The sequence below is a fragment of the Podarcis tiliguerta genome, assembly GCF_965153285.1.
Source record: "Podarcis tiliguerta genome assembly, chromosome: 3".
Taxonomy (NCBI): Eukaryota; Metazoa; Chordata; class Lepidosauria; order Squamata; family Lacertidae; genus Podarcis; species Podarcis tiliguerta.
The window spans coordinates 52,626,047-52,649,808 of record NC_139536.1 but is presented as its reverse complement, the minus strand read 5'-3'; the positions used below and the strand labels follow the sequence as shown (position 1 = coordinate 52,649,808).

The 23,762-nt window shown below is 39.1% G+C and overlaps 1 protein-coding gene across 5 annotated transcripts in view; it reads left to right on the top strand.

The window, feature by feature from the left end:
* Positions 1-23,762, top strand: part of ZDHHC14 (zDHHC palmitoyltransferase 14) — a 72,427-nt gene that overhangs the window by 2,505 nt on the left and 46,160 nt on the right. The gene's annotated exons all lie outside the window — the stretch shown is intronic.

Here is a 23,762-nt window from a genome sequence, read left to right as displayed (position 1 = left end):
ATGGATAATTGAGCTGTACCTATATCATGACTGATATAGTTATGTTTACAGTATGTTGAGACCTTGAAGCTGAGATTGCTACTATTTTCCACTGCATCTATATTTAAAACAGCCATTCTTTCCTTATGTCCAGCAACTTGGGCTGCTACATATGAATGAGAAGACTAGTTATTCCTGTCTTTTTATTTTTCAAAACTATTACTTGATTGTACTTTTTCACACATCTTGTACTAAGCTGAACATACTTGCATTTTTAAAAGAAATTTTTAAAAACCTTATTGAGTCTAGCTGAATGATTTTTAGATTACTTTGCAACAGGCTGTTAAGGAACCAGGTGTTTACATTTACAGTACATCCAACTGTGAACTACATTTTCCTCTTTCTCTGATCAAATCCTCTGTGTAAAGGTATGTATGTATCAAGTTGTTAGCCTGCCAGTGGATGCAGTCTGTAGAACTGCAGTTTGTATCTGGTAGCATGGTCTGTTCATTATGCTGCTGCTTGGTTTAGTTAGATGAATTTTAAAACCTCATCCAAAAGGCAAACTTTGTATAATTAGGCTAACTAGACATTTCACAAAATTCCTCTTCTCAGCTATTGTTCAAACTTCTTTCTTTTTTGTTGTTAGGCAATTCTTCCTTTAAAAAATAAGAAAAAATATATAAATCCACCTGTTTATCATAAATACCTTACTCACTTCCCTGTTTGAGAGGTGAAGGATATTGCTTCTGACTTTGCTTAGTCTTTGTTAGCTTTAAAGTCTTCTCCTCACCCCACAGCATCTAGTATTTGCAACTATGTGAGTTTGGTATTTAAAAAAAGAAAGGGGAAAAAACTGTAACTGAGCAAGAAGTAGCGTGTAAATATGAGATACGTGCAATAAGCCTGTGTGATGAAAGTGATCAAGGAGCACTGGTGTACAAACCCTTTATTGCTTCCTCTGTGGCTCATGCCTAGTTATGCTGTGGTGTCTTAAAGTTCCATGCTCATGGAAGGCTAGTTGGGCTTCCTATACATATCTAGTTTGCCACTGTGAGAACTGGGTGCTGGACAAGATGAACTGTTAGCCTGATCCAGGAGACCCTCCTTATGTTATTAAGTGGACCTTTTAATGTACAGTGCAGTTTAGCATCCTATGGAGAAATTGTGTAAATTATGAGTCCTGAGGGAAATGTTATTTGATAATCTGTTTAGCAGATAAGTTTTTTTGAACTGAGTCGTGATCCATTCTTCCATGCACTGAAAACAGTGGAGCCTACTTTTGAGTATAAACACATACGATTGCGCTAAAATTATTTTTTTGTGCTTGGGGACGATTTTTTCCACAAGATCAGGTTTTGGGTCGAGCCACTGAAGACATGGTGTGTTTACATGATCCATTTTTCATTGAAAGAAAGAGCTTCTGTTTCAGGTTAGTTTATATGAGTATGAATTAGATAAGGGGTTTTGTGGTCCATGGACCACCAGTGATATGTGAACCCCATTCAGCTAGTCCATGGCATGTCCACATTCAAATTTCATATTTATTTTTAGTGGTATCTTCATTGTTTCTTTCGTTTCTTATATTGTATTTTATTGAACTACAATTCAAATTCTATGAAATGCAAATTACAATACAATAAGATACAACTTTAGAAATGAAAGAACCAATAAAAATACCATTAAAAACATTATAGTTGCTATGGCATGTAGAAAAATAATTAAGTACCGTAGTCAAGACCACCAGCAGTTTTCAAGCTGTCTGTGGCAGCGGGCAAGGAGAAATTGGGAACCACTGAACTAAGTGCTGATCTGATATTCAAAAGGTGAAATAGAGGCTGAAAGAGATTCTTGGTGAAATTAGACTTTCTTAGATCTCCAGATACTTGTTCATATACACTTGGTAAGTTATCATATTTGATCTGTAGAAGTTGAAAGAGTTCCTTAGAGAAGCATAACTACAAATATGCATAAATAGATGGGGTTGGTGTTTGTTTTTTGTACCTACATATTTAAAACATGATGAGACCATATTGTTTCCATACAAAGTAGGAGGATAGATACCATGCCCAGTAATTTCACCTGCTGGAAGCATTTTATTCATCCTGCTTTATTATCTTTATTTTTCTTTTTTAGTCTCATCAAGTATCCTAATGGGCACCTTTCAGAGAGGTGCACCTAATGGATTTTTTTTCAGTACAGCAATTCTTGCTTGAGTAGTGAGAAAATTTCACTAGGAAAATAATAAATCCTCTAATTTTAAGTAACCACTCACATCTTCATGAATCCATCATAGAGTTTGCTAATGCATGGAAACATTATACTATTTCAGGACTCACTTTAAAAGTTCTAAAGCAAAATGTTAGGTCTTGTCCTTACCTGTCAGTGGGTATGACATGTATTGAAAGAGGCTAATCAGAAGTAAAGTAGATTGCAAATAATCTGCATAAGAATAAAATGGTACAGCAGCTCTGGGTATTTCTGCCTCTTCCTGATGGCTAAAGAACAAAACATGTTTTGAGACAATAATCATGTGATAATCAATTTGTTGCAAATGCCCTATATACAGACACTGTTGCTCTACTTTTGATCTGATGTCATAAGTTTGGCAGTTATTTTTATCAGCCTAATAGGCTGTCATTTATTGAACTGCAATTTAATTTGAATTAGGCATATTAGAGTCTAAAATCTTCTCAAAACACATCACATAAGTAACTCATTTCTACTCTACATACTTGTGCAAGACTCCATAGGTTTTTGTGTATTTGTACACTCTGCTTGCTGTTATCAAGAACTTTTTGCAACAAACACGCAGGCGCATGCTGCTAATTTTTCATAAGAGACACCATTTAACACTGGCATAATCTGTTATTGGTTTACTTTATTACATAATATTTAATTAAATAATATTGAATATTAAACAATCTGCAGGTGTTTCCCTTTATTTTTAATACAAAATACAAAAAGCTGTGAAGCTGTAATTAAGTGCATGCATGTGGTGGAAATTCTCCTGAGCGCTATTTGTGTGTAAATGTATAGCTGTACAGTGGTACCTCGGGTTACAGACACTTCAGGTTATAGACGCTTCAGGTTACAGACTCTGCTAACCCAGAAATAGTACCTCGGGTTAAGAACTTTGCTTCAGGATGAGAAAAGAAATTGCGCGGCAGCAGGAGGCCCCATTAGCTAAAGGGGTACCTCAGGTTAAGAACAGTTTCAGGTTAAGAACGGACCTCCAGAACGAATTAAGTTCTTAACCCGAAGTACAACTGTAGTGGCTTACAAGGAGGTATATATTGCCATATAGCATACCAGGCAGAGTTCTTTTTGATAGGATATGGTGGATATGCTTTAGAATTGTGGACATGTAATAATTAGTATTATTAAGTTTAAGGCTCTCAAAGCATCTGTCTCACAATGTAAAACATATTCTTATTCTGCAGAGTGAAATCTAATGCTCTAAAGCAGGTTTTTTTTTTGTCTCATGTGCTCTAGTAGAATGCGTATGTCCCAGAAGATTCAGTCAGAAGCAATAGTCTTTTGCTCTGCCCTTAGCAACAGCATGAGGAATCAGTATCTTGAGCTATTATTACATGAAGTGCTTGAATATGGAATGTTGAAATCTTGTGTATATGCAAATACACAAAACTGGCACAAAAATGATTCATATGCAGTTTCCCATGGCCTTCTTCATTTTATGGTTTAATAGTTATTAAAGCATACTATCTACAACATAATTTATAATTCTCTTAATAGTATCATTATTTCATCACAATAATTATATATAAATTCAGGATGCAGAACCAAATATGTAATTAGTTTCCCCCATGCCGCACATACTTCAAGATTTGAATATGCCTGATGATGTGACAGCTAATTTTTCAGAAAGTTTATAGGGGCCAGTAAAAATACTGAATATTCATGTAGAGTTTGCCAGCCTTAATAAGAAGGTGGGCAGGTCAGGAAGACTGAAATCTTGGATATCATAACAAGTTAAGCTTGTTATATAAAAACAAATGGTTGCTGATCTGGAAGAAACGACCAAATGACAAACAAATGGGTAGATCTTAAGAATCACTCCTGGAAGGAAGTTAATGGGGGAAGGGAACATTTCCACCCCTTCGGGTATCTGTACTTGGTTAGCAGTGACTCCTGAGGATCTCTGTCTAACATACAGAAAGCTCCTGAAAGCAGGTGATGTTCTCACTTTCAGCTGCTTCCTACTGGGGCAGAGAAAGGCAGACTCCACTCCAACAGATAGAGATTGTGCTTCCCCCACCCTGCCAAATAACTGTTTGGCAGGCTGAGAGGAGCATGTTTTACTTAGGGAGGAAGGCACGCACAGATGACTGTTTCCTTCCTCATTGGAATTGTGCTGTCTTCAGCCTCCAAGCAATGTGATGGTAGGTGGAAGGCATGTTAAGGGATTCACAGCAGGCGTCAGAAGAGACCTGTGAAGTTGCATGAGAGCTGCAGGCCACTACATCTGTCTTAAATGGATCCCTTAGATGCCTGCAGTACATCATTTGATCATGGAAAGATGATTAAAAATTACAAATGTTTCTTACTCCCTTAAAATGTTATGATGGGAGAGTTGGAGTAATTCTGTTACAAAAAATAGTTTTAGGATATTGATATTTAGGCAAACTGGTCGTCCCCCCTTACTTTGTTTCCCCTTATGAGATTGTATCATTAAATTATTTTATTATTATAAAATAGTCCTGTGGAATTCTGTTTCCAATCTGGAATATTTTTCTAAATATGGTCTGCCCCCCACTGCAAGATGCTCTGTCACATACTGTTGCGGTTACTTTGGCTATGTTAGATTCTTTAGTGAGTGAAAGTCCTAGCCAGATATTCTAGTTCCTGTTCAGCCCCAGTGAGCGTGAGCAATAGTCAGGGATGATGGGAGTTGGAGTCCAGCAATATCTGGAGGGCAGCAGGTTGAAGAGGACTTTATTAGTTGTTGTTTTTAAAGTCTTACAGCTTCTTACTAAACAAGCCTGCTACACAAGTGATAATCAGACTATTCCAGTTCCCTCTAATAACCCTGGATCCCTGGTGCTGATTTGGGAAGTAGCCATGCCATCTGCCTGATCTATTGGTTCCTGGATGCAGGTGATACAGGCTATCGTAAAGGCAAAGGGACCCCTGACCATTAGGTCCAGTCGTTACCAACTCTGGGGTTGCGACGCTCATCTCGCTTTATTGGCCGAGGGAGCCGGCATACAGCTTGTGGGTCATGTGGCCAGCATGACTAAGCCGCTTCTGGCAAAACCAGAGCAGCACACGGAAATGCCGTTTACCTTCCCGCCAGAGCAGTACCTATTTATCTACTTGCACTTTGATGTGCTTTCAAACTGCTAGGTTGGCAGGAGCAGGGACTGATCAACAGGAGCTCACCCTATTGCGGGGATTCGAACCGCCGACCTTCTGATCGGCAAGTCCTAGGCTCTGTGGTTTAACCCACAGCGCCACCCGCGTCCCTACAGGCTCTCATAGGCCCAATCTAATTGCATGGAGAACAAGTTGTTTGCATTTGCCTTGAAAACTGTACAGATATAGGTACTTACAGCATGGTAGTGATCTGATTCAGATGTTACAGTCTTCTCCTGGTTGTATATTCCTTTTAAAGCACTGTTTGAGCCACAGTTCCCCAGTTGTAATATTATGGGGATTGGTTTAACAAACCACAATTTATTATGGGGATGTGTGGGGTGGGGAGAGGGGAATGTATGATCACAAGGCCAGTAAACAAAGTTTATTGTGTCTGAACCATGCCAGTATCTTAAAAATAGTAATGAAGACTGTAAAGATAGAGTCATTGAAATAATACCCCATTGATGTTCTATAAATACGTGATTTCTAGATTACCTCTTTTACTACATACAGTATAGGAAAAACAGTACATTCTAATGACACTTTCTTGTAATGGAAACAATTACAGTGTGAATATTTCATAGCATATACTCAAACATGCCTTTTGAGACATTAGTAGAGACATACTGTACATTAGCAATGGATACTTCCATATCTTTGTTGCTTACCCAGTGGTTCTATGCTCCTAGAAAAGTATATCTTCATCTTGAAAAGATCGGGGTGGGGGGAGCTGCAACAGGACAGTGTCTGGTTTTTTTGCACAAATAATACAAGAGTATTTTATCTTTTTTGACATTGGCCTACACTATTATTTTCTTCCTAGAGTATAGTTTGCAAAAATCAGAATATTTGTGATATTTTTAATACAGAATTAAGCTATGCACTTTACACCAGTGATACAGTATTGTTTATAAAGTTTGCATTCTCTGGAAATGATATAAAAATCCTGTTGTAATGTGCATTGGGAATTTGGTAGTGAAGCCCCTAGTAGTGATTAGCTGATCGGATATCACAGAGTAAGAAGAGGCAGCTAAGCTCAAAGTGGTAAGCGGAGAACAAGCATGCCTGCGTCCCTCCCCCAGTTCATGCACAGAAAGCAGCAGAAAAAGAGAAGTAGGGGATCTTAGGAAATGACGGTTGGATCTTGTGAAAGGGAACTGGGGGCAAATGTGTGTTAAACTCTCAAAAGTGCTGTTTAAATACATGTGCTAAAAGAACATTGCATTTGCAAAGTAAAACTATTGCCCAAAAGATTGCACTTCCGCATAAATATCTCACTGCATGTCTGATAAGTAAGCATACAACATTTCCTAGCCTGCAAAAAAACATCATTAGTCTGCTGGGGGGTGGCAGAGGAGAGATGGGTAAAATCAATCCACACTTCTGCACTCTGATTGGTTTCTGTGCAGAGCACAGAGGAGAGAGAGAGTGCTCCATCCCTGCACTGCCAGACCTCTCTTCACTTCTCATGGAATTGAATACACTTGCTGGCATGCAATTCTTGCCACCTGTGGCTACCATTCTACTACAGTGGTACCTCAGGTTACATACGCTTCAGGTTACATACTCTTCAGGTTACAGACTCCGCTAACCCAGAAATAGTGCTTCAGGTTAAGAATTTTGCTTCAGGATGAGAACAGAAATCGTGCTTCGGCAGCGCGGCAGCAGCAGGAGGCCCCATTAGCTAAAGTGGTGCTTCAGGTTAAAAACAGTTTCAGGTGAAGAACGGACCTCCAGAACGAGGTACCACTGTACTTAAATACAAAGCCAAGCTGTAATATGTTGAGAAAAGTGTTTACTGTATATACTCAAATATAAGCTGACTTTTTCAGCATTTTTTTATGCTGAAAAAGCTTCCCTTGGCTTATACTCAAGTGAGGCGGGCAGCAGCGGAGGGACGAGCCCTTTCTCACCGCTCGTTCCTCCACCGCCGCCCGCCTCTTGCACGGGAAGCTGCGCCTCTCCCAACCGGACTCCTATGCCTGCTCTTGCAAGTGGCAGAGGGGGCGGCAGAGGGACGAGCGGCCCAAAAGGAGCCCTTTCAGGCTGTTTGTTCTTCCTCTTCCGCTGCCACCACCACCAGGTTTGTGGTGTGAACTGACTTACACTCGAGTCAATACGTTTTCCCAGTTTTTTGCCCTAAAATTAGGTGCCTTGGCTTATATTCGGGTCAGCTTATACTTGAGTATATATGGTATATTCTACCTTTCTGTCATTGACTCCTGAGGCAGTTCACATTAAGAAATGAAGTATTTAAAACAGCTTACAATGGTTGCTGGACACAGCTTTATTTATCCTTATGCATTTGAAACCAATTTTATGTTGCTATCAGTGATTGGGTAAGTGCAAGGTAACTGCATCCCTGGAACACATATAATGTAAGCTTTGTGGAACAATTTGTGCTGATTGCAAAATTTGTGTTATAAATCAGTATCTTGAATTATTTCTAATCCACAACATTAAAACTGAAAAGAGAAATATCAGGCAATGAGGTTGTTTCAGATTTAGGTATATGTTTTTTAGGCATAATGCACTAGGCATATTAGCCATGTTAAAATAAGAATGATTCATACTTGGCAATATACATTAGATTCCTAGATACTTAACATTTGTTGTGGAGACATACACATGCACCAGTCACAAAAACACCTTAATAAACTTCTCCATTTATAACTAGCATAGAAAGGATAGATTTCTTGTAAATCAAGAAAATCTTTAATAAAAATACATTTTAAAAAAGGATTGATTTCCTGACAATTCCATTTTTGTCCACGGCTTAGAAGAACACTATTTTTAAAAGGGAGGAAATAAGGATGTCTGGGCCCTGCTTCCTCAGTAAGTAACCCCAAGGAAGGAAAACTTGCAGAATTAAGTCTTGGCACACTGACATCCAAGCATTGACAGGCAGTGAGGGGGGGTGGGGGCTTTGCTGTTGCATGGATTGGAACTGGGCAAATTAACAAGCTGATCTGTAGCCCAGTCAAGATACTTTCATCAGGAAAGGACATCTTCTTGAGGATGTACTCCTGAGCCCTAAATTTTTGTAGAGATGATTCAAATGCATGGATGAGGGACACTTGGATGATAAGGAGGAGGGTCCCTTAACCATTCCTATTCCAGACAACTCTTGCTGGCAACTGCCTCGTTTCTAAGGCTGTTGTTGTCCCAGTTGGATTGGGTTGTGGTTTTGGAGTCCACCTTGAAGAAAAGATAATAGTAATAATAATAATAATAATAATAATAATAATAATAATAATAATAATAATTTATTATTTGTACCCCGCCCATCTGGCTGGGTCTCCCCAGCCACTCTGGGCAGCTTCAACAGAAACCAAAAATACACTAAAATCACACATTAAAAACTTCCCTGAACAGGGCTGCCCTAAGATGTCTTCTGAATGTAAGGTAGTTATTTATCGCTTTGACATCTAATGGGAGGGCGTTCCACAGGGCGGGTGCCACTACCGAGAAGGCCCTCTGTCTGGTTCCCTGTAGCTTTGCTTCTCGCAATGAGGGAACCGCCAGAAGGGCCTTGGTGCTGGATCTCAGCGTCCAGGCAGAACGATGGAGGTGGAGACGCTCCTTCAGGTATATTTGAGGGGGTGGCATTTTGCAGGGGAGACCTGGTAGTCTATAAGTGCCATTCTCTTTAGCATTATGAAGGAATTGCTCTTTGATTTTTCTGGTATCTCTCCCATGGTTTCTTCCCTGAAAATGGCTGAGGTTGACTAGCAAAGCACAAACAAGTGGGCAAACTCGAGCTGTTCAGATATCTGAATCAGCCGTGCATGTAGCAAGGTTTGGCCATAACTCTTTATGATTGGATAACTGGATTTGCGGATAAAAAGCTTTCTGATAGAAGTCTCTGCGTGTATTTCCTATTCCAATGTAGCCATTCAGCATCCTGAATTTTGTCTTGTTTATTAGCAACTCAGTAACCATAAAAGGAAATGTATGTTCAAACTCCTCTTTTGCAAGGAATGAATAACTGTTCTTGTTTGTAAGCTGCCTTAAGTCCCTTGAGGTAGTGCATATATATGTGTGTGTGCATGCATATTTACTTAGACATAAATATTACTGTGCTTTGTGGGACTTACACCCAGGTATGTGTACATAGGATTGCTGCTGTAGTTCATGAGGATAATCTGTATAGCCCAATTATTATTATTTTTATGAAACGAGATAACATCTAATCTTGAGAATTAGCAACCCGTGTAGGAGCTGCTTACCATGGCTGCAATGTCAATAAAGGGTCATGGGAAGAAATTTATGAGATTTTCTGAATTCTAGAAATAACTGTGCAGTCCATCCCCCCTCCCCATCCCTTAAAGGATTGTAGAAATTAAATGTTCATGACTCATACACTTGTAATGTTCAGTTGCTGTATGTTGAATCAGTCTGAACATTTGGGGTATATTCTGTATTCCTTTGCATGTAACTACAGTGCTCATATGTGCAGGAATCATTCTGGGTCTCTTTAGAGTTTAGACTGAGCCCTATTTCTTTTTCCTTCTTCCCTTGGCCAATGAGGAAGCAGTATGGTAGAAATTTGTGGGGAACTCTTCTTCACATTAACAGTTACTCCAAGCCTTCTGTGTACACCAAATGAGGAAAGTGGGAGGGAGGTAAAGAGTGGGGCTCCTGACATTAGCAGGTGTGTTTGTGTTCCTCTGTCCATTGATGCTGCACCCAAAGTCTTGTTTCTTTAGTGTTTTAAGAATGTGCAAGAGGGAGGCTTTCTTTTATATTCATTTTAGTGAGATCGTTCAGATGGTATTCACATGCGAGCACCAAAAGGCATTTGAACCATAGCTTCCAAGGGAAGGAGGAATTCTGTTCCTGATATGCATATTCAGTAGTATAAGCCCTTGGAGTCCACTTTGATAATGAATGAGGGTAACACCACCAGCTCAAACAAGTGAATGGGCAGAGGCTCATCTCAGACCTTATACAGTGGTACCTCGGGTTACATACGCTTCAGGTTACAGACTCCACTAACCCAGAAATATTACCTCGGGTTAAGAACTTTGCTTCAGGATGAGAACAGAAATTGTGCGACGTCGGCAGCGGGAGGCCCCATTAGCTAAAGTGGTGTCTCAGGTTAAGAACAGTTTCAGGTTAAGAACGGACCTCCGGAACGAATTAAGTACTTAACCCGAGGTACCACTGTATTCAGCTTCAGAGGCACTTGGAAACAGCAAGCAGTATTTCTGCTACTTAATGCTTCTGAGGCTCAATACCAATGCAAGAACAAGGCCTCCTTCTCCCAAGGAGCAACATGGATGCGTAACATAGGGAGTGACTTCAAAAATTGGCAGGCTGTCAAAGCTAGCCCAAGTTTGAAAACTGTTGACAATTGTTTTCTCTACCATAGATTCTATATGGTAGCAATCTAATGATACTCTTGAGGCCCATTCTCTGTAGTAAACCATCAGAACTGTTTACGTACACAAACAGCGTAAGCCAATAGTGGGGGTGCATCTGTTTGATGTGCTAGGTATCTAGGCATCTGTTGGCTTAGATAACTGTAAAATGTTGGTAATTTATATTTTAAAAAAATATTACATTTGGATTTTAATGGGTTTCTGAAAAGATAATTCTCTTGAACTTATTCAGATGCTCCCTAATTGCTGCTTCCTTATTTATCTTATTGTAATGGTAGTTTCTAACATGTTTTTACTTTGTATGAAGCCCGGACAGTCAACTCTTTATTATTGTGTGGCTGATAAAACTGAAATAATAAATAAAGGTGCAACCACTTTCTTTCTAATGCCACACATCAAGATTGCCAGCCTACTTTATATTGAATAAAGTTGCTAACAAAGTGATTGATTTTTCTTTGTGATTACTTTTTCTTCCTTAGCACTTTGCAGTACAACTGAACAAAAAAATATAACTCGAGCATTTCCCCCTATTTAATTTTCCTCTTCAGTGATACACCTTAAAGAAGGGCATCCACAATCGAGTGCTCTCCAGCTGTTGTCGAACTCCAGCTCTCATTGTTCCTGACTATTCGCCACACTGACTGGGGCTGATAGGAGTTAGGAATCCAACAACATCTGGCAGACAGCAGATTGGGGAAGGCAGCCTTAAAGGAACTAAAACATTTGGTTGCATTAGTGTTAGCTTAGTGCCAGCAAGTGCAGTGTCTTGACAATATGTCAATGTTTGTGGTTCAGATCAAAAGCAAACTTCTTTAAAAGCTGACTAATTATTTTGCTGAAAGAATGCATGTGAAGTTAATGTATCTTTGAAAATGGAACGTACACAAACCGCTTCTTGCATGATTTATGAGTGTCTGTGTAACTGATGCAGCATTTGAGACTACTCTGTCCAGCACTGTTTTTTCCACGTGTGCAGTAATCCCAACATAAACTTTTTATGGATTCTGATACCCAGGTTTCCATGAATTGTGACTGAAAATTAAAGTATTGCCCAGACAAGTTCAGTCTGTATATAGTTTATAAACTAGTTTAAAGTGGAAACGAAATAGAAGTGTGTTCATGTGGTGTGATGTACAATGTGATAATTTAGGGCAGGGTTTGCTAATGTGCAATTCTCCATATGTTAGTTACTTAACTTCAGCTCCCATCATCCCTGACCATTGGCCATGCTGGCTAGGGCTGATGGAAGTTGTAGTCCAACAACACCTGGAATGCCACAGGTTTCTCAACCCTGAGTTAGGGTATCAGCGATAACTGTATTTGTGAATTAGCTATAACCATTACTCATCTTCAAGCATCGGGATATTTCATGACATTTCTAAAATATTGGAGTTGAGATAACAAGCTACATTGTGTGAGATCCCAGGCTATCATCTGAAAGTACATAAGGCCATCACCTTGCTGAAGCTAAGCAGGTCTGGGGTTGGTCAGTGCCTGGCTGAGTGATCTTCTGGGAACTACATGTAACTGCCTTGGGTTTATAATGGAAAGCAGATGGAATATGAATTAAATAAATAAAAACATGTCCTGCAGTATGAACTGAAGATGTGTGTTTATTCTCAGTGAAATCAAATTCTAGCTGAAGCAAATTAACTTGGGTACCATCTCAACTTCAGAATTTTTACATTTAAAAAGCTTTGTGCCCATCAGATTTGTTATGGTGACTTGTAGGTTCTTGTACATTTGCTTGATTGACTATCCTGAATTTTATATGAAACATTTTTTTCTGTTCTGGAGGTACTGAATAAATAGCTTTTGTGGCCATCCAACATGTCACTTTTTCTAATTCTTTAGCTGCTGTTAGCTTTAGAGCTGTATGCATAGACTGCAGTTTTGGTGACATAATGTTGCTTGCCTTTTCCGGGCAAAATGATAATATAATATGAGTAGCTGATTTCCATCCTTTTTGGCACACACCAACATGAGCTGAAATGCCTAGGACAGTAAATTGCTTGAGGTTTTTAATGGCACTTTCTCTTTTGAACACTGCTAATTTTCCTTTTGCAACTGTGCAGCAATATTTCAGTGTCAAATGAGTGTTGTCATTGACAAAATAACCAGTGCAGTTGTTTCATCTGTAATCCTAAAATTTGGTTTTTGAATGAAACTTGCAGAGATCAAATGATAAATCCTTACAGATGAAGTATAATATGTTTCTCTTGGTATTCTTTTTGTAATTCTTCTGTATGTGAATTTTTAAGATAGCTTCTTGAAATAGAATGCAATTTAACTTCTTCACTTCCTCCCACTTCTGCCTAAGATCTGTTCCCAGATAGAGTCCTAAAGTAAGCATTGCTAGGGGAATTATATCCTTGCTTTGTTTTACCCTTGATTGTGAATAGACTTAAATGAAACACATTGTGATAAAAGTTTGGAAACCCTTCTTTTAATTACATCTGTGGTGGGTTGATGTTTTTTCTATAGGTATTAGTAAACTAGTCCCACACATTCAGAAATAAAAATGATTAAATATGCAGCAACTTGGTACACAAGCCCATTTCAGAAACTGATCTTGAATCCTTGATTTTGTGCACAGTGTTCAAATACGCAGTCATATTTTATCATATTCACATTTGGAAATAGCCACTGCATAAGCTCATTCCTCCAAAACTCCATCATCTTTGTGAATTTTCTGATGCAGCCACTCAACAGCAGGATGCATAAGAACTTGTACCTCGTGGGTGATATCCAACTAAGTTATGTCCACAGTAAGCCCACTGATATCACTGGGTATATTATGAGTATGACTAATATTGATCAGATCTTACACTCCAGATGTTGCAGACTACAACTCCCTTCAGCCCCAACCAGTGTGGCTAGTGGTCAGGGAGTATGGGAGTTGTACTCTGAAACATCAGGTATTTGTTTGTTTGAAAGCAGAGATTATTATTTTTTAAATGATCTGTTTATTACCCAAAACAAGTAACTCACTTTCATTGAGCATCAAACTGGACTAAGTTCAAATATGCATTTTGTTAAAGAAAATGTGCCATGCTACTTCAGTTGTAAAAGCTAAGGCCTGATATCTATGTGGTACTGCCAAAACCTGTTTTCGTTTGGCCAATCTCCATAGATGTCTAACTGGAGCCTGTATCACTTGAGTGCATCTTTGTTATCCACTTGATATTGGTGACCCCCCCCCCCACACATCACGTTAGTTTCCAACAAAATGGAAGCAGTTTTGAGTGTCTGCCACACTCAGCCTTGTTACAAATAACCAGAGACTGTATGAAGTGACTGAAAGTTTGTGAGGCCCTGTATCATTTGTAAAATATTTGCTGACGGAATCTGCAGGTTGCTTCACAGGCAAAGCGGGAATTCCTTTGCGGGGAGGGCGGTATCCACAAAACAGTTCAGAATATGTCTTATACTGAGTCAAAAAATCCATTTATTGTCTATTTTGTTCAAGAGTAGTCTCCAGGGTGTTGGACAGAGGTCTTTCTTAGCTCGTCTATGTGAAATCCTTTCAACTCAGGCTAGGAACTAAACCTGGAACCATCTGCGTTCTAAGCGTGCACTCTACCAAGATAGTGGTTGGGCAAATTAGGGAATGACAGCAATTCTGAAGGGCTCAATTTCTGTGTGTGAAGACATTCGAGAGTTAGGCTTTGTGAATATGACAAAGGCTGATGGGCAGAATCATCGTGGGGATAGGGTGGGTGGAAATAGGAAGGATGAACACTTGTGAGTATGCACCATAGTAAATTTGCTGTTGTTTGTGTTATGTCCACAAGTGTGACTGTCCACAAGATGGTCAGTATTGTATACAATCTCAAGTATGTGTCTATATTGATGAATGGTGAGAAGAGAATGGCGTTCTTCCTGCTATCCTACTACAGTGGTTTACAAATATTAATTTGTTGTTTCATCATTGCCCAAATTAGGATTAAGCATAATTTAAAATTGGCCAGAGACCATAGCCACAATGTGTGTAAACATCTGGTAAATATATATCTCATAGTTCTGAATAACTAGTTATTTTGGGCCCCAATTTTGTTTATCTAAACAAAAACATTTAGAACTTTTCTACACATGTTACCTATTTCCTGTTATACAAAATTGTTGATTTCTAGACTAAGCAGTGTACTGGGATTTCAAATACTTGATAATATCTAGAATAATTATTTGCATGTTTTCATCTTGTCCTTCTGGGATGACAAGTTCTGGCAGAAATACAGTATTTTGCTAAAAGGACGCTTGTGTTGTAATTTAGCAGGCATCTCCCATGGTTCCTGGACAGTATCTGCTCTTGGGTGTTTTGTTCAGCAGTGGCATCACATTGTATGATAGCTTGCATGATTGAATTGTGTGCTTTTTCTCATAACTGTCTAGAGTATGACAATATAAATTGTGAAAAGGAAATAGTTTCCCTTAGAGTGAAAGGCCATCTTACAAGGATGGTCTTACGGCATTTTTCAAATACTTGACTCAAATCTGTCTTGGGCTTTTAAAAGTTACTTTGAAGTTGTATTGGCAAATTAGTTCTTTTGCTAATATAAGTAAGTGTGTGTTAAATTACAGGAATATAAAGGATTAATGAACTTTAAGAAATGGGAATACTTTATTGGCCTGAATATAAGCCTCACTTTTCCCCAAATTCCGACCATGAAAAGTTAAAGTGCAACTTATATTCGTGACCTTATGGTATGTAGCTAGGAGCACGGGGCAAACAGCGCTAGGAGCGTTGCAAAGTGGCACCCGCCCTGCGTGTAGTCCCCCAACCTCTCCCCCAAGGCTGGGAAGGGAGACAGTGTAGTTCTCCCCCCCCCCCCAGCATGCAGCCGGGAGCAGCGAGGAATGGAGCAGCTTATATTCAGATATGTTTTCTTTTCTCCCCCCCCCCCCCAATTTTAAAGGTATGGCTTATATTCGGGTCAATACAGTAAATATTACGCCTTGTATATTTTGTAACACCTTAAAAGTTTAGCAGCTGTTGTCTATGGCAGTCTTAAAATTCAAGGGCCATACCAGGGGTGCCAAATCTTTTTTCAAAGGGCCAGATTTGATGGAGTGAACATGCGTGAGGGCCAACCAAAGTTTTGAGCTTCTTTTAGGATTGAAGTTGCTGAGCTTTCTTGTTTGTTTGGGTTTTTTTTGGATTTTACCCCAGGACATATACTGCCACAAGGGCCAGATTAAATTGATTGGTGGGCTGAATTAGGCCCCTGAAATGGACTTTGGACATGCCTGAGCCATACCAAAACTAATATATGGGAGATGTGCAGGTTCAATGTGAGGAAGCCGAAGCATTTTCAACATCTAAGACAAAGGTGCTAAAGTGGACCATATATGGACCCCCAAAAGGTTTTGGGTGGATCCCCAAACAATTCTGTGTGATCTTTTACTGGCAATCCCTCCACACACACACACACTTTCCCCAATTTTTTCACAGCTAATTAATTTCCTTCGTTGGGCTTCACCAAGTGCTCTCAGGTAATTTTTGCCATTTTAGAGTCAGTTGGGGTTCCTGTCCTCCCCACCCACCCCCGCCATAAAATTAATTATTTCCTCTTTCTGCTTCTAGGTGCACCATTAATAGTACAACTCAGTGGCGGCCTATTCACTTCATTTCTATTCACTGTTGTTTTTTCTCCAGCTAGGTTGCCTTCAGCAGCTGATCATTAATAATCATCCCCAAGTGCTGCTGAAGGCATCAAAGCAGGAGGAACAATGCATCCAGCAGGGAATAGAAATGAAGGAGTAGCATTAAAGTTAGCACCTCCTGTTGATCACCTTAGTGAAAAAATGTACTTGAGAGAATTTGGGTGAGGAAAGAAGGACTCTGAGGAACTTTGACTTAGAAAAAATAAAAACAAAGAAAAAAAATCAGTTGAAAAGAAAAGAAAATATAAATAGAACTAGTTTAGGGAGAATAGCAAAGGGGACAGACTGATTTTTGATGGGCAGTGAATAAATGGTAACATTCTTGCATGATTTTTAATGGATGCTAAAAAAAACCCACTTATGAGATGTGGTAAGTGAATGAACATTTATTATGTTATGTCAACATTTTAACATACATGTTATCACACAGGATTAGCAAGAACTTTCATTATCATAAAGATTCTTGAACTGTGCATATGTTATGGATGTACAGTGAAAATGTATAGATGGGGAATTGAGATCATGCCTGGTTGCCCTATGGTCTCTTTCAGCTGTTCTTCATTTTGTTTCAGCTTTGAAAGAATAAAATCCTGCCAAGTTTTACCAGTATGTTTCAATAATTTTAACCTTAACATTCAAACAATGAGCTTTATAACTTTTAGTTTGTTATGTGCATTTTTGACTTCCATGCTATGCTGCAAGCTTCACAGAGGCATCTGGCTGATCATTGCTGAAACCAGATTGACCTTTATTGCGTTCCAACAAGGTATCCTCAGGTTCTTTTTGCATGATTACCGTAAGTGCCTTTTAAAATACACCTCGCCATTTTTTACATACGCATGGGCATTTCCAAAAAACCTGCTGATAAAGCATAGTTGTGAAGAGATTTAATTACTAATCAGGTTGTTCCTGGTTTGAATGTCAGCTCTGCCATGAACTCGCTAAATGACCTCTGGAGCATGCTACTGTTTTTCACCCACAGTTCTCTCATCTGCAATATGAAAGATGATAAAATTGTCTAACCTAACAGGGGTTTTGTAAGGATTATGTCAGAGACATGGCTAGCAGAGAGGAATCTGCAGAGGAGGAGGAAGAGGCAGAGGAAAAAAGGAATTTGATTCGTGCACACGAAAGTGAGATAAGCCCTTCTCACTCTGGATTGCTGCCTGTAAGTTTTCGCAGCAGCACAGAGATGAAGGATCAGGATGCAGGTGGTAGTAGGGGGTTGTGTTAAACTCTAGAGGAGGAGGAATTGGCTGCACCTGACTCTCCAAGAAGTAGGAGGCGGAGCAAGCGATTAGAACCAAGGAAGACCAGCAGGAAGCGGGGGGTGGGCTTGGCGTATATCTGGCCTTGGAAGGGGACGGAAGCCAGTCGAGTCAACTGACTCCAACAGTGTGGAATGAGTTGTGGGAAGCTTGGATTGTTGTAAGCCTGTTGTTGATAAATAAACCTCAATTAGTCGAATTGCCAGCGTGTCGTGTCTTGTGTGAGAGAAGTGCTAAACCTGACAGATTATGCCTATATAATGCATGTGCATTGTTTGAACACCTATACAAATATTAAGTAATCCTAGTGCAGGACCCATAACCCCCCCCCCTGTCTCCCCCCATGCAGACCTGTATCACCTTATTCTGAATGATTCATTCAGATTTTGTTTAAATTTGTCCTCAGTAGATTACAATGCATTTTACATCTAAGTTTTAAAAATGAAACTGGATTTATATCATGATCAATTGTGGTTTATTGTGACAGGAATGAACCTAGTCAGCCTTTAGGCTTGTGTGTCCTTGAGAAGTGCAGAAGTTTTGCTACTGTTTTTTTTTATCAGCCACAGCTTGTTGTGTCATCCAAACCTAACAAAAGGAGTGAATCCATTACAATTTGTATGAAACAAACCAATATAAAACGGTAGCTTATAAAGCTGCCTTTTTTCAGTATGTCAGTTAAAATTAACCACAGTTTAGAGTTCAGATATAATGCTTAAATGTGTTTAATTAAAATTGGAAGCAAAAGCTTCAAGTCTTGTAGACCTGCTTGGGTAGGGGAGGGGTGGGCAAATGAATGCAGAGGGCACCTAAACTCATTCCCAGTATGATAAACCACAGTTTATCATTACGTCCAAACCTCCCCCTTGTTTCCTAGGTCTTAAACTTGAAAATGTTATTGGAGAATTGCTAAACGTATAGCAAGCAGGAACTGAAGAAGGTTTAGAATGTGTGGGTTGTTACACAGAGAGAGTCTTGGATACCTACCTCATACTTTTTATTAGAAGTGTGGTGCATCCACACTTTGTTCCATGCTGAAATAGTTCCATGCTGATCTGAAGTGTCCATGTTTTCAAGTTTTACTTTCTAGATATTGGATGCAATCTAACCAAAGTTGAACACTTTAAAGTTTAAAGTTCTGTTTCAATGTCATCATAATACACCGTTATTTTAACACGACACACCTTGCACTTCATTTATAATGTAAGTCACAGAATGTGGAAATCAACACAAAAGCCATGAATTAATTCTCTTATTGTTTAGTACCCAGCAGTTTCTTCCATTTAGTCTTTTCAGCTGTGAAACAGAGCATGTCTAAATTAGATTGGGACTGAATACCCTCCTCTTCCTCCCAATACATACATACTTTTGGAGTGTTATTCATGTCTCACAAAAGTGCAGGGCTTTCTTGATGGCTTTGCGGGTTTTGCTCTTTTGTTTTTGAAATCCATTTATTTCTGTTGAAGGAACTTTCTATTCTATCACAGGAGGCAGGTTCTTTGTACTTTCCCCCACTTTGTTGTACAGTAAAAAATGCCTTTGTTTGGTTGAAGAGCTGCAATCCGTTTGCCTCATGGTGTTCCCATTTGTTTCAGAACAGCTCAGTTGAAATGATACTACACCATGAAGTAGCATCATTCATGGGACATACTTTGTGGTGTGGTGGTGTCTTCCATCAATTAAAAAATTGTTTGCTGGTGGTGGCTATGCCCAGGGAAGGGTTACTCTCTGAGGCACCTTGAGGCAAGTTTGAAGGTGAGGGGTCCACTAGTGTGGGCACAATTCTGACAGTGACTGCTTTAAAGCTGTTCTAAAAGACCACAAGTGGTTCTTGATGTGCTATATCTCCTCAATATAAATTTTATTTATTTGCCATCTTTCTTTACATTTATATCCTGTCTTTCTTCTGTGCTGGAACCCATGGTGGCATACATGATATTCTTAGGCAGTCACCCATCCAAACCCTGCCCTGATGTAGATCTGCTTAGCTTTAGCAAGGTAATGGCCTTGTGTCTTCCGACCATACCATATCCTGATCTAAAGGCACGTAACCTCTAGGCAATTGTTAATATGGCACACTTGTGCTCACAGTAGGGAGAGGTGGGGCAGATTGATGCAGAAACATTCAATCTTATATTTTATGTAACAAAGATGAGTCAAATAAAAAAAAAATTCTTTATGCATGGCATAACTAATCAATATTATAATAGCAATCAAAAGAACCATTAAAGTTTGAAGATAATAAACAACAGTAGTAAACAACAGTTTTTTTCTTTCCAAATCATTTTCTGGAAAACAGAATGACTAGTTTAGAGATTTCATGCAAACTTGTATATTGTACACTAGTGGGGTACTTTTATGCATATCAGTGTGCCCCGTGTCTTAATGTATAAAAGTGCCCCAACGGACATTTTCAAAAAACTTACAATTATTAATAAAACCACTGAACTTATTTAAATATCACGTGTAATCCTGATTACTGAGTGGAATAACTTTCCTTTGGTATTTTTAAATCTTAACTAAACGACGTAAAACAGCATTGGAACACTTTTACATTTCACGTAATTTTTTAGTTGGCCATGCTAAAAACACACCTACTCTCGTCAAACGCCAACGGCTAACTGGCGGGCAGCACGGTCGCAACTGTTGTACTCACACATGTATAGACACATTTTAGTGATGTCGCGACACAAATAACGTTGCTTGATATTGATATATTGTTGGTGTATCAATGTGCCCCTTGCATCAATGTGCCCTGCCTTCCCCTAACATTCTCTGGTGCCCACAGGGTTTAGCAGGGTTCCTTCCCCCTGCTAAAATAAGATTTGAAAGAAATATTCTGTTGTAGCCAACAGAATAGGCTGTTGTGTGTGTTTGGTTGTGGTTTGTGTATGGTGCTCACAATAGTTTCTCTGGTTTGCAAATGTGTCCATCGGCCCAAAAAGGTTGGTGACTATGTAGATTATCCCTGTTTTGTATCACTCCTTAGGTGTGTTTAGTTCAGATGGCTTGACCATAATCTGTGCTCAGTATAGCAGTGTTTTTGGTTTTTTTAAACCCAGATGCAGCAGATTAAAATCTCTGGCAATTTCTGTTTCCTCCCATTCTCCTGTAAGCCTTCAAACACATAGTATCTGAGTGTTAGAGATAAATCGGGGAAGGAAAAGCAGAAGAACATGTAGAAAAGCTTACTTGTTAGCTTAGCTTACTGGTACATTTGATATTTGTAGTTTTGCAGATTCATTAGAATCTTGGTCTTCTGCAATTTAGCATTGCAGGTGGCAACAGGATTCAGTCTGAACAAATTATTTTTTAATAAAGTATTTTGTAGCCAGTTTAAATGAATATTTTGCAGTTAACATAGTGACAGTTGCAGTTTGTTTCAGGAATAGACAGTACTGTCAGTCCACCAAGATCAAAGAGAATGTGTCTGTTCTGGCTACAATCCGAAGCTCAGTACAAATTAGTAAAAACTCCTTTTTTTCTAGGTTTCCTTTTAATGAGTAACTTTAAATATGTGAGCTCCCTGTACCCCTGGCAATGTACAGTCCTGTAATTTCTGTTGGTTTTGACACTGACTTGATGCAAGTGTCAAGTGGGATCATGCCCACTCCTTCCTCCTGTCTCCCACCTCTCCTTTCCCTTTTCAGTATTAGCCGTGGTGTAAAACCCCTGGTGAAGAACTTGTGTCCCTCCAGATGTTGCTGAACTATAAGTCCTCAACCAGCATGGCAAATGGTTAGTGATGATAATGGGAGTTGTATTTCATCAACATCTGGACATTCAGAGGTTAGCTAGCCCTAGTGTGGACTTAAATCAGCACCAAAGGTCTATTATTATTATTATTATTATTATTATTATTATTATTATTATTAATTTCTAAACCACCCTTCACCTGAAGTTCACAAGGTGGCTTACCATATGAAAACACAAAAATACATAACATAGTAGCAAACAAGAACAATGCCCCCCTCCTGTTTTAAAGGCCATAGATAGTTTAATTAGCTAAAGGCCTGGGAGAAGAGGAATGTTTTTGCCTGGTCCCTGAAGATATGTAATGAATGCTCTGGGAAGGGCATTCCACAAATGGGGAGCCACCACAGAAAACGCTTGTTCTTGTGTTGCTTCCCTCCAGACCTCTCACGGAGGAGGCATACGAAGAAGGGCCTCAGATGATGGTCACAGGGTCCAGATTGGTTCATATGGTGAGAGGCAGTCCTTGAGGTATTGCGGTCCTGCGCTGTTTAAGGCTTTTTAGATCAAAATGAGCACTTTTAATTGTGCTTAGAAATTCACTGGCAGCCAGTGCAGTTGGGCTAGGATTGGTGTTATATGCACAAACTGTCTTGCCCTATTGAGCCACTGAATTCTGCACTGAGAAAGCTAACAATTGTTTGCTTTACACTAGAGTTTGAAAGCAGGATTTGGTGCTGGTTTACTAATGATTAAAGAAACCATGGCACAGAACTATGCCAGTGTTAATACTGAAAAGGAAAAGGAGGGAGAATTTCTACGAGTCAGCAGGAGGCTACTTGTCTGCTAACTATGGTTATTGTCTGTGATCATACTTGGCCAATTCTGCAACAACTTCACTGATTGCTAGCTTGCTTCCAGACTGAATGCAAGGGGCTGGTGCTTAATTACTTTTAAATCTGGTCACAGCCTGTGATCTACATACCTTAGAAACTACTTCTCCATCTGTTACGCCCCATAGTAGTTGTGATTGTGATTGCTACACTGGACTCTGTTTTCAAGCACGTTTGCTATGGAATTATCAGCTGTCAGAAACAGGGTCTTCATTACTGTCACCTCATGGCTCTGGAATATCCTCCCAGATGAGATATAGAGTCCTTTCTCTCTCATTTCTTTTGGGATAGTTCTTATTCCAAAGGGTATTTGGTTGTTATGATCTATTATGCTTTTGTTATACTTTTCTAAGTTATCTGTTAAGAATTTCCTGTTTTAGTGTGATTGTTGCATTTAGAATATGTGTGTTGATATTTTGAGTTGCCTTGAATTGAGGACAGTAGCCTATGAATACTTTAGTGTAATACAAATAATTAGGTGCTACTTGTAAACACACAGATTGTGAAGTGTAAACCATGCCTGTGAAGACCTGCTTGGATTGAGTGTATCCCGTGGTGAATTAGTTCAGCATGAAAATACATTCCTGTAGTTCCTTGTGAGGGAATTTACACCATTCATCACAGTGAATCATTTGTTCAACTCTCTGCACACAAATTCAGCCTAGACTGGTATGCATTCATTGCAATAACCCTGAAATTCACCAAGTAAACGATATATACCCTTGTGATCTTAATAATTTAAGCTTTTAAGAAGTTCTTAAATTAGGATACTCCAGAAATCAAATTAAAAGGGTTGTATTTATTTATTTAGAATACTTATGTCCCCTTTTATTGTCCCAGAAGAGACTCAGAAGTGGTTTGCAAAAGATTTTGTAGTATTAGGAACAGAAATAACATGAAGTCCATATGGCACCAGATTTATAAGGGCAGCATTTCCTGCCCTCATCTTTGGTCTTTGCTGGTGTTATCAGGCAGCAGCTCCCACTGAAGCAGCTAGACTTCATTCAGCCCATGATAGAAGCAAGTCTTCTTGTTTGTCAGTTGCCAGGAGTATGCTGTATAACAGCATGGATACATTGCAGAGGTCATAACTTGCTTTTCTGCAGCTGTCTTTTTATGCAATATAAAATGCTAGGCATATTGTTAAGTTTTTTTAAGCTAATATTTAAATTTCAAATATCTGTCAACAATAACATTTTTTTTATTAAACATATTTATATACCTCTAACTCATATAAATATCAAGGTGGTATACAACAATATATAAAATAAAATATAAAACACCATAAAAGCAATACAAAACGATCATAAGAATCATAACACTGGCTAATCAAGAAGTTTAAAAAGCTGCATAGACCTGTTGGCATAGAAAAGTATTCAAGAGATTCCTGAAAGTCAATGGCAAGGCTGCTCTTCTGTACATAGAAGAGTTATTTATTTTCCAAAAGGGGCTTGAGTCCTCAGAAGCTTATCTTGTAATAAATCCGTTAGTCTTTAAGTTTT